We start from the raw sequence: 11,731 nt of genomic DNA, 5'->3' as shown, positions 1-11,731 counted from the left end.
CCAGACCCCTCACCAGCTTCGTTGCCCTTCTCTGGACACGCTCCAGCACCTCAATGTCCTTCTTGGAGTGAGGGGCCCAAACCTGAACACAGCATTCGAGGTGCGGCCTCACCAGCGCCGAGTACAGGGGCACCATCACTTCCCTACTCCTGCTGGCCACACTCTTTCTGATCCAGGCCAGGATGCCGTTGGCCTTCTTGGCCACCTGGGCACACTGCTGGCTCATCTTCAGTCAGCTGTCAATCAACACCCCCAGGTCCTTTTCTGCAGGGCAGCTTTCCAGCCACTCATCCCCAAGCCCGTGTCGTTGCATGGGGTTGTTGTGACCCAAGTGCAGGACCCGGCACTTGGCCTTGTTGAACCTCATACAGTTGGCCTCAGCCCATCGATCCAGCCTGTCCAGATCCCTCTGCAGAGCCTTCCGACCCTCAAGCAAATCAACACTCCCGCCCAACTTGGTGTCATCTCCAAACCTGCTGAGGGAGCACTCAATCCCTTCATCCAGATCATTGATAAAGATAATAAACAAAATTTGCCCAAAAACTGAGCCCTGGGGGACTCCGCTTGTGACCGGCTGCCAACTGGATTTCTCTCCATTCACCACAACTCTCTGGGCTCGGCCGTCCAGCCAGTTTTTTACCCAGTGAAGAGTGCACCTGTCTAAGCCAGGAGCTGCCAGCTTCTCCAGGAGAATACTGTGGGGAACAGTGTCGAAGGCTTTACTAAACTTCAGGTAGCCAATAAACAATTCAGGACGTAGTCGGCAGGATTCGAACCTGCGCGGGGAGACCCCAATGGATTTCTAGTCCATCGCCTTAACCACTCGGCCACGACTACACAGATGACACCAAGTCCCTAACCTTTAGCTGTCCAAAGCCTAGGAGTTAAGTCCAAGTTGGTTGTCCTGCTTACTCATGGAGTCACTGAGGAGAGGCAGGGACTTTCAGAGGGTGGAGGACAAGCAGACATTTGAAAGAAGTGAGATGAACTGCCTTCTGGTATTGGCTGTTGAGCAACACAGAGTAATAGTTTGAACAGGATCTCCAAATCTTTAGGCAACTTAAGTGAGATGAATCCCATTCTCTGTATCGCCCTCATTTATCTTCTAGCATTTACAGATGAAATATTTGCATGTAAAAAGCATTTTCATGTAAAGATGATTCAATTAGGATTAAAAATCCACGGAATCACAGAATAAAGCTCTTTAACCTAATAGTTTTTCCCTGTATGCTCAAGACCCTGTTCCTCTGACCTCTGCAGGTTATTTGGACCAGCAATGTAGTGGTTTTAGCTGGGATACAGTTGAATTTCTTCATAGTAGCTTTTAAGGTGTGATGTTTTGGATTTGTGATGAAAACAGTGTTGATAAAGCAGGGATGTTTTAGTAATTGCTGAGCAGTGCTTGCACATCATCAAGGTCTTCTCTGCTTCTCACGCTGCCCCACCAGTGAGTAGGCTGGGGGTGTACAAGGAGTTGGGAGGGGACACAGCCGGGACAGCTGACCCCAACTGACCAAAGGGATATTCCATACCATACGACGTTGTGCTCAGCAGTAAAACTGGTGTGGGGGCGTGTGTGTGTGTGTGTGTGTGCGCGTGTGAAGGTTGGCTGGGGCTGCTATTGTTCGGGGACTTGTTGGGCATCAGCTGGTTGGTGGTGAGCAATGGTTTTTTTTTTCATCACTTGTTTTTCTTGGTTTTGCTTCTTTTCTTCTGTATTTGTTTGTTTGATTGTTTTTAATTATTAAACTGCCTTTATCTCAACCCATGAGATTTCTCACTTCTACCCTTCTGATTCTGTCCCCCATCTCACTGTGGGGGAGTGAGCAAGCAGCTGTGTGGTGCTTAGCTGCCTACTGGGGTTAAACCAGAACAAGCAACAAACCCCTCTCCTTCTTCCTTGTATTTCTCTGATGGATCTAGAGATTCCAGAGTTGGATTCTTACTAAAGTATTTCAAAAATAAGTGTGTGAAACCCTCAGAAACCATTAGACCCTATGCACACATTCATGTAAACCTCCACACAAGTATTCTGAATTTCAGGAGCACTGAGTAATTTGTACTGTCATGAACTGGATGTTGTGTGGTTGGCCAAGCTGTATTGGCTTCATAATGGTACATACTAGCTGTTCTCCACTGGAGGAGATGTGGACCTCTGTGGAAGTAACCCTGGAAAGGCAGTCCCAAGAGAAGTTGAAGACTGCTTTTCATTAGCTACTAGCACGTTCTTCGGAGTGGCTTAGAGGAAAGTAACTTCTTAACCAACTGAGAGGTGCAGAGAGGGAACAATGTTAAAGCTTTTTCAAACAAAGAGATTGCAGTGCCTCCTCTTTTCATCCTTGAAGTGCAGAGAAGGCATCAAACTCCCAGCATCCACATTGTGCTCGTGTAAAAGGGGACAGAGAAAATGCCCTAGATCATCTGCAGGGGAAAGCTAAAGGCAAATGAAACTGACAACGTTATTCACTTAATATGCAAGGTAATTCAGCGGGTGTTGAATTCATTTGAATAGATATGATGCAGTGTAGACACCTGCTGCAACTGCACCTTGCATCCTTGTTACATGAGTGATTTCTCCCAGTGAGAGCCAAGAACATGCTTCAAAACCCTCTGCTTTGAAGTAGCAGTGATATGAGGCTCCAATATGCAAGTATTGCTTGTTGAGGAAGTATCTTAACATATTTAAAATGCTTTGATGAGTAAAAGAGAAGCTTAGAGTGTTGTCATTGTCATGTGCAGGGCTGACATTTACATTGGAGGTAATGGGTTTCCATTCCTTGTCATGGGGTGCATGTGCAGGATTCAGGATTAACTCGGTTTACATTTTACTTCTTTGTGTCAGATCAGGTTATCAAGCTGGTTTCTCTTCTTGCTTTTTGTCTCTGTTTACTATTAAGTGGCACTGGAGTGGGCAGATAACTTTGAGATACCATTTGTATTGCTTCTTTGTCATTCATTCTTTTTGAGGTGGAGTTATGGCACTTCTGTTTTACAGAGGTTCAGAGGAGACAACCTGGCTGCCTGAGAGCATCCATCATCTATTAGATTAGACAATGCAGCCAGTCAGTGGAGAAGAGCATTATGTGGCATATACCTCCTCTTCGTGAACCTTCAAGGAGAATGAGCTGCAAAGCAGGATATGCCAGATACAATTGGTTCACTTTTCTTGGAAATGATACTGCAAAAAACACTCTCCCATTTTTAGAGTTTGTTAGAGAATCTGAAAAATTTGTTCATCAGTGTAGGCCTTCTCTCAAAAAGGAAAATTTCACCTACATTGTAGCATCTATCAAGTTTTGCTGCCAAAATGAAGTCTATTTATATTTACATTCTTGAAGATATCTTTTTCAAAAGAATTTTGAATTAAGTTTTTCAAGAACTCAGTATTTGCTGTGAGTCCAGAACTCTGATATCTAAATCAATTTAAAAAAAAAAATTCTAATACAGTTGTCTGAGATGGTTACAGTGAAGACACATATCTCTCATCATTGACTATATAAGAAGGCTGGAAAATTAGCTACCTAAGTTGCCTAACTTCAGCTATTTAAATTATGATTCTGACATTTAAATTTGGAAATTCTATTCCCACTCAAAGCCAAGTTCAAATGTGCACACAGTAAACCATAGAAATCACTTTTGTCCTTATATGAAATTCTTTAGCAGTATGAGAATATTGGGGTGGTGCAGATATATTTTATTCCTGTTGTTGCTGGTCAATTGTCTTAGCATTAGATAAAATAGTTTTCTTACCAGTATTTACGGAAGAGACTGTGCCTTTGTATCTATTTATCTCAGACATACACTGCATGGAAGTGTTCCACAATTACCAAAGCATTACTAGCTATCATTTCTCCTACAGTTCACCTGGAAGACGTTTCAAGAAGTCATGGAGGAGGGAAGAAACACTTATCCATACAGTTTGTGGCTGCCAGGTTTATATGAGAAAGATGTCTTTTGTAGTCCCTGTTATAAATAGGTAATAACAGGAAAATTTCGGGAGGGATTCAGTTTCAGTTCTTGATCCTTACACAGGCAACATTTCTGCCAAAATAGGAGTGTCAGCTGACAGAGGATTGGGAGGATGAGAAACAAAATAGTAAAGGGCAGTTGAGGATAATGAGAAATACACGTCTCTCCAGCTGACTTCTGCTTTATCTTCCTTTCTTTCTCAGGTTGGGATGAGATAATGAGAAACCCTTCCTTTGAAATCTGGACCCTCTGCTGCATAAAATAAAGTGTCATGGGAGGAAATATGGCTAACAAAACCACTGAAAGATGTGTTTTTCTTTGAGTCACTTGGTTCTTGGCACTCTGAAATACATTCTTTTTTTCTCTTTTTTTTTTTTTGTTCTTAAGGTATGGTGGCTTGTAGGATTACTGTGTTCAGCAAAGTGTGACTGAGCCAACCAACAGGAATGCAGAAAGACAAAATGGTTTTGTGTATTCATCGAACTTCGTACACCCATCCTCGTTGTAATTGAAGCGAGAGGCAGCGTAGTCTGATGGATGAAGTGTGCAGCAGAGCTACTAGGGTCTAATTAGAGCTGGGGGCAGACTGCATCTGGGCAACTGTTGTCCCATTTTTGTTCTTTTTTCTGTTCATGGATTTTCCAATATTTTCATTATTCATAATTTATGGCATGGGTGAATCAAAGGTCTTGGTCAGAACTGGAATCCCACCGTGCCTGGTGCTAATTAGACCTGCGTGCGTGTGTGTTTGTGTGTGTGTGTATGTAAGCACATGCACATATGGAAGCAGCCCTCAGTGGAGGAGCCTGGGTCAGAAAGACACAGGAGTAACTGAACAGTAGGGAAGCAGGGAAATGACGTGGGACTTAATCATCAGGCACTGATTAACACACTTACTTAGTTGTATCATGTTTGGTTGTTTGTATTGATATATCTACAACCAGATGGTGATGTTTAAACATTTGTTTCATATTTAAAAATGTTCCACAATGTTTTGCACAGACAAATGTTGATACCACTCGTTCTGGGTGTATTGAGTAAACAGGGAGTCTATGGTGACCGACTTAGACGTAGAAGAGAAACTTTCAGTACCTAATCCCAGTGAAATGGATTTTGACCTGAATGTAGAGCCCTGTTCCTGTTCCTGGGTTGCTCAGAATTTGCTCCACAGGGATCAGACTCCCAGCTGGACCCCCTCTGCTTCTACCAACAACCGACGTTTTGAAGAGCTTTTATTAGACTAGATGTCTGATGTAGGTTGGAGCTTATCCTAAGACACTTACAAAGGTTTCCACAGCAAAGCTATGGAATATCGAGGTTTAAGAACACTCAATTCAAAAGCATTTAAGTCCCTAGCTAGTGCTTTAAGGACTAGAACTGGCTACTTTGTGCATGCAGTAGATATGGTTGTGTTACCTGTTACACAGACTAAATCAGACTTCTTTCCTGCACTGGATGGTGTCATCTTGGCACCATCTATACTTTGAGGGGCATTGCTAACTCCTGCTTGCCTCAGGGAATAAGCAGCTGAGAAATGGGAAGGGATTTTTTTTTCTTGGTCTGCCTTTGGGTATTGCACTGGGTAAGTTAAAGATTGATACAGGTTGTTCTTACGGCCCTAGAAGGGATGTAATCTGCTGATAGATGTCTTTAGTACAAATGTGCATTGTCCATTGTACGGACAGCAAAGCAAGATAAGTCACAGAAGATGAGCCTAGCCAGTCCTACAGGGCTGAAGTGCCAGCAAAGAGTGTCTGCAAACTTGAAACTGGGGGCTTAAAAATGGGGGCTTAAAAATGAATCAATATGTTAAGTCTTTTATTGCAATATACAGTATTATAAAAGGGCAAAAAAAAAAAAATGCTGCAGAAACAAATGCACAGCATCGTATGTGTGCAGAGAAGTATTTCAGAAAAACTAATGTGTTATTGAAACATTATTGCTGGAATAACAACATCCTTCCCCGCCCTTTAGAGTGTCAAACCCGTTATCTGTTTCCCAGGACAGAAGACCACTGGGTCAGCCTGGGATGTCCCAGAGAATTGTTTTGCACCATCATATTAAGCCGTGTCTCACTGTTATTCTTCACTGAATTGTCACATGGAGAGTTGAATCTGAGTTCATTTGTCTTAGATTAAGGACAGTTTCAACTTTGGAGATTTATAGGGCTTTCTCCAAATTTATTGCAACTTTTTTTCTACAGTGCTAGTGCACTGACATTGGATCACACGGATACCATAATCTTTCATCTGCCTGAGCGGTTGCAAAGCTGAATATCCGGTTTCCTTCTACTTTTCAGCTCTGTTTAGTGCACGTGGATAACACTAGTGGCTCCCTCTTCACATACTTCAAGTCATTTTCAAATACTGTTGCACTCCACATTGACCACAGTATAGCATATGGCATACGTCCTCACCACTTAATAGTACTGAGACCGTGCTCAAACTGTGGTCAGAAATCACGCTGCTTAAAACAGTGCTTCTGCAGTCAGCTTTTGCTGTGGCTGCCAGTTGGTGTTATATTACTGTTCTTTTAGATACATAGTGGCTACGTAAGTCTCTGGTGGGACTATGTCATTATGGAAAGTGAAAGCTTGGAGATTGTGATCGTCACAACGAGTAGGAACTACCATGCCGGGCAGTGCCACGTTGTGACAGATGCTGTGCACGTGGAATAAAGCTGTGTTTGCTACTATGAAACAGGACTAAAAAAGATGAATAAAATAGTTCTTCTGTTTCATATGGGCTGGAAACATGTTAGGAACAAATGCCAGAAAGTGGATCTGGGTTAACGTTTGGAAACTGCATACACGTCTAGGGGGTGGTTTAAGCAGTTCTATTTTTGCTTTGAAAGGGAGCAGGAGCACTCTTTCAGTCCATTCTCAGCTGACAGAATCACAACTGTTAGCAGGGGCAATGAATACTAAGGTTTAGTAGCTTATTAAATTGCTCCGGTTATTTCACAAGCACTTGTTTGAATATGGCAGAAAGCTGAACTGAAGTAATTTATATGCCTTTGAAAACTTGGTTTTGTGGCTTCAGGTTTTAGGGCAGCTTTCCTGGGGTGATTTATCCTTCAGAGAGGAGAGAGATATTTCAGATAGATACTGATTTACAGTTTGCCATAGGTAGGCTGTTATCTCCTCACCCTATAATGCAGTGTTGGGTACAAATTAGGAAGTTTGCTAGTAGCCAGCTATCAGCTGTGGATTACAGCAGCATTAGATCCCAGCTGACAATCTTTGCATCTAAGTAAGTTCTGCAGAATTTACAAAAATGGTGCTGTCAGCTGAAGATGCAGGTAGGACTTTGTCTTATATTTGTGTGAGCTGTGTACTACTTAGCTTTCCTTTCAAAAAATTCAAGCATGAGAAGTGTGTTGAGATTACAGAAACAACTGGGTATTTCAGATGGGCAGAAAACAGAGATGCTCTGCTCCCTTTGGGTGAACGTCAAAACTAGTAGGTCAGCAGTGGGTATGAACAGGGACAAGCAAATCCAACATCTCACTAAGTGAGAGACATTTGTTCCTTGTTTAATTGAACACAGTGATTTTTCTACCTACAAACTGATGGCTTTGAAGCCATTTAGTTTTCTTTGAAAATAGTAATTCTGGTGGTAATAAAGCTGGTGGATTTTTATCATAGTTATATCATAGGTGTATCACTTTTCTAATCTTAGTTCATGGACAATATCTTTCATGTGGCTGGACTTCACGATATAATAAACAGTGTTTCTAACTATCCTTGTCTGGCTATCTGTAGCGACTGAGGTATTAGAGAGCAAGAAGCTTACGTAATTTTTTTTTGTGAGCAGTCATCCAAAATGGGGTGAAGAATGTCTTTCCAATGAATTAATTTCTTTTGCATTCCTATTAGATACAAGCTGTTGACTACTCCTTCTCAGCTATAAAGGTAAGATACTTGAATGGCTCTGTGAAATCTATTTTTAATCGTATAAGTACAAAGCACCTGATTTAGATCTTGCTGACATTGGTTTAAATTAGAAGGATCTCTGTTAAAGTCATTAAAACCTAGGATGATTCGGGTTAAAACCTAAAATATAATGAAACTAGGCTAAAGTCAAAATAGAACAGACTTATGTAAGTGCAGACATAATTGTTCCACTGACTTTCCTAAGTTGTGAAATAAGCTACTGTCTGAAGTTTTTCTATAGAAAGGTATCAATATCGTTTATTATCTGCAACACATCTATTTTTAGAGGGCCATAGCCTTTTTCATTTCTTTGACATAGTGGAAAATCTTGAAGTCTGGATCAATCTATCTTAAAATCAGGGTACTGAGCCCAGTCCTAAACTCTTTCACTTTTATTAGGCCAAATAATCCTCCTTCTTCTCTGAGTACAAATTTACTTATCTGGTTTTACATCCATTCATCCATCCATGTACTAATAAAACCCTTGTCAGTGCAGAATCTCAGGGCTCCATTGAACATTCCTACTAGTTTTTAAAGACAAGAACTTTTGTAACCCCATTTACTGTAATTTCAGCGCTGCAACTGAACTACCTTCAGCTCCATGTTTTCTGCAGAAATCTGATCACATCTGGATAAGGGTAATTTGCAGGTACTTTCTCCCCCCTTTGCCACCCCTACTTATCTGATACTGTTAAACACTCAGCTTTGTTCTCTCTCATAGTACTTTGTGACTTTGTGGCTGTAATGGCAAATCACATTATATTTCACCTTCTCCTTTGGTGTAGCTTTCTGAAGGTTTGCATTTTTCAGAGCTCCTTGTTTTGATCTTTCATAATGCCATGTGACTGAAGGGGAAAACGATAAGCCAAGAGACTCTCTTTAAACTGTCTCACTCAAGAATTTCTACCCATCTACTTTGAAATACACGATAGTGCTGAATGCCACTTTGCCTAGAACTGCTTTACCTAGGGTTTTTTACTAATGTATTTTTATCTATGGGAAGATAACGTTGATGTAAAGATGGAGCAATAGATGTAGAGATAACGTTAATTATTAATTATTTTTATTCTTATGTAAAGCCACAGAAAGGAAACACGGTGCTTTCTCACCATATAAAAGATGGATTTTTGCTTTCTTTGTCAAAAGTTGCAGACTCTCACCAGTATTTTCGGAGCTGTATGGACATCTAATGGTGTAGCCAAGGACTGGTGTGTGAGTTTTTCAGCAATATTCCCTTGCCTTTTTGAAAATACCAGTGGATTCTTACCTGTATTTTCAATAGACTACCTCCCTCTCCAAATATAGCCCTAGGCACCTAATCCAGTACTCACTGAAGAAATCAATGCAAAGATTGACCAGATGGGATTCAACTGCCTGAACACAGGTGTGTGTTTAGATGACCAAGGATTTCTTATCTGGCCTGTAGCTGTTTCTCTGCCAGGTTGTCCTGTTGGTCCTAAAAGGCTCTGCCTTTGGTCCTGTTGCATTTCTGTCGCCCTGCCAGAGTCCCTCAGATGCCCTAGGGCATCTGTGATTAGGCACCTGAATTACTGACAGAGTTTGCTCTGAATTGCCCTGTGGCAATTTCTCAAAGCCAGGATCAGATTCTAGGGAGTTTGAGGAATTTTTAACACCAACTTTCATGGTGGAAGAGATCCACAGTTAGGATGAAAAGCACAGTTCTTAGTCCTTCAGACTGATGATGCAGGTTAAGTGTGTGGGCATCTTTGTGGTCACAGTGACTACATACTGTACTCTGGGTGAAAATTTTATGCAAGGAGTTGCTGACATTTTGATTATAAATATAAGATAATATAAAGGAGAACTAAACTCTCCCTTTTGAAGTGAAGTCAATACCAGGCTACAGGTATGTAGGCTCTGATGTGCCGTCCTCTGCTGCTGAGTAGAAAGTTTAAACAGCCATATGACTCATGATTTCAAGGCAGAGACTCATCTGCTACTAACCAGATTTCCACTCTAACATCACAGTACAGAACAGCCTCTTAAACAGAATGGAAATCCCTCCTCTGGCATGAATGGCCTCTGCAGTTTAGGCCCTTTATTTCAATACCTTTCCCTGTAGGTTACTCTATATACAGGGCATAAAGGTCTTTTTGAAAGCTGTCTACAGTCTGAGGAGCCATTTAGGGTTTGGTCCCAGGGGTCTGGAGGCTTTTCCAGCCTAAAATCTCTCATAACGTTGCTGTCTGTTCTATGAGAGAAGGTAAATCGGCTCTAACACATTGCCCCAGTGGGACAAAGCAAAGGTCACCACCGGGCGTCTGCCCCTTCCCTTGGACAATCCAGTTTTGGTTTGCCTGAAATGCACGCTTGTGAGGGTGAAGCATGCACTGCTATCCAGTGCTGTGCTGGTGTTCTGTTTCACGTGCACACTGACACCGTTCTTGGGTGCTGATGATGCTCAAGAACTGTAATTAAGTCCTTCAAATGCAACTGTTCCAGGAAAACGACTCTTTGGAAATATCATAGAGCTCAAAGTTTATCCTGCCTGCCTCCTTTCTGCTAGGAACCACGTCTGCATATTCTGCTTGAGTTTTCAGAGCAAAGCTGATTTCTTTGTTTCTTGAGCATCATCAAAAGAAATAGCAGTTCTGGAGGACACATCATATAATAATAACAACACAATGCACTCAGCACTGCCTTAAATGTTACGTAGTCATTTATACCTGTGTGAAAAGTGGCTGTAAACTGGCTGTGAAACGCTCCTCTGACCTGGGCATATGAGTGGGGAATTCTGCCTTGGGAGCTTTTTATACATAATTTTCATGGAGTGGAGGAAAAGTGCAAGGCAGTTGACTTCTCTTCCTCCACAGTGTTAGTTTTGCATTTAATCACGCAACTCTGTTGTCTTAAAAGCACGAGGAACTCTGTAAACAAATGTATTGATGATGCACAAGCACTAAGAGATTCATTCACATTCTTTTTACTGTGCTGGCTGTGCAAAGCTAAAAGGAGTGAAAAGCAGCAACTTATTTTTGCCAACAAGTAAATGCATAATCCCTGAATGCACTAGGAAAGCTATCCATTGAGGAAAAAAGCAATGTGTTTGCAGACTCCATTTTTACGCCTCAATTTGTTCTTCCTAGCAGGTCACACACAATTATCAGGTGATTTGTTAAACCCGACACTGCATACAAATCTGCTACCAGCCTCCTTGAGGATGGTAGATTTTTGCAATAGTTGACTGGAGACTTTATTCTATCTGAATGACTGGAGAGATGTGCTTTTTTCGTGTTTTTTTAATTTTGCCTGAAGTATGCCAAAAGGCAAAATACAGGGCAGTTAAATTGTGGGAGAAAAGAGCCTTAAGACTCCATCCCTTTACTTTCCTAAATAATTTTCTAGTTCATTTTTAGAAATATGACTCTATTATTGAGTAAAGTAGACTACAATATACAGCCCTTACCTTACAAAAGAAAATGCAGATCACTCATCCTTTCTTCTGTTAATTCTTGAAGCTGCTGGAATTTGGAGTCTGTAATGCTATACACAGAAAAAGATCTATATTCATCTGTGTACATTACATTATGTTTTTCAGCATCAGTAGCCTAGTAAAGATAGGAAATCATTTACATATACACTCTTTTTCAGCCAAGCACCTTAAAACAACTTGCTAAACATAAATTAAGCTTCACAGCTTCCTGGTGAGTGAGGGAAAGGTTGTTATCCAGATATCACATGTGGGATAACTGAGGAACATAGACGATGTGAAGCTTGCTAAGTCCACAAAGAAAGTCTTGTGGAAATGGGGATGGAATGCAGATGATTGGGCTCCCTGTCCTCTTCATTAAACAGAAAACATCTGCC

The 11,731-nt window shown here is 41.4% G+C and overlaps 1 non-coding gene across 1 annotated transcript; it reads right to left on the bottom strand.

The window, feature by feature from the left end:
* Nucleotides 1-755: 755 nt before the first annotated feature.
* Nucleotides 756-837, bottom strand: TRNAS-AGA (transfer RNA serine (anticodon AGA)). The gene has a single exon. It is a non-coding gene; the product is annotated as a tRNA-Ser (tRNA).
* Nucleotides 838-11,731: the final 10,894 nt, after the last annotated feature.

Source organism: Gavia stellata, chromosome 2 (genome assembly GCF_030936135.1).
Source record: "Gavia stellata isolate bGavSte3 chromosome 2, bGavSte3.hap2, whole genome shotgun sequence".
Taxonomy (NCBI): Eukaryota; Metazoa; Chordata; class Aves; order Gaviiformes; family Gaviidae; genus Gavia; species Gavia stellata.
The sequence above is the reverse complement of the archived record's forward strand: the minus strand, read 5'-3'. Positions and strand labels throughout refer to the sequence as shown.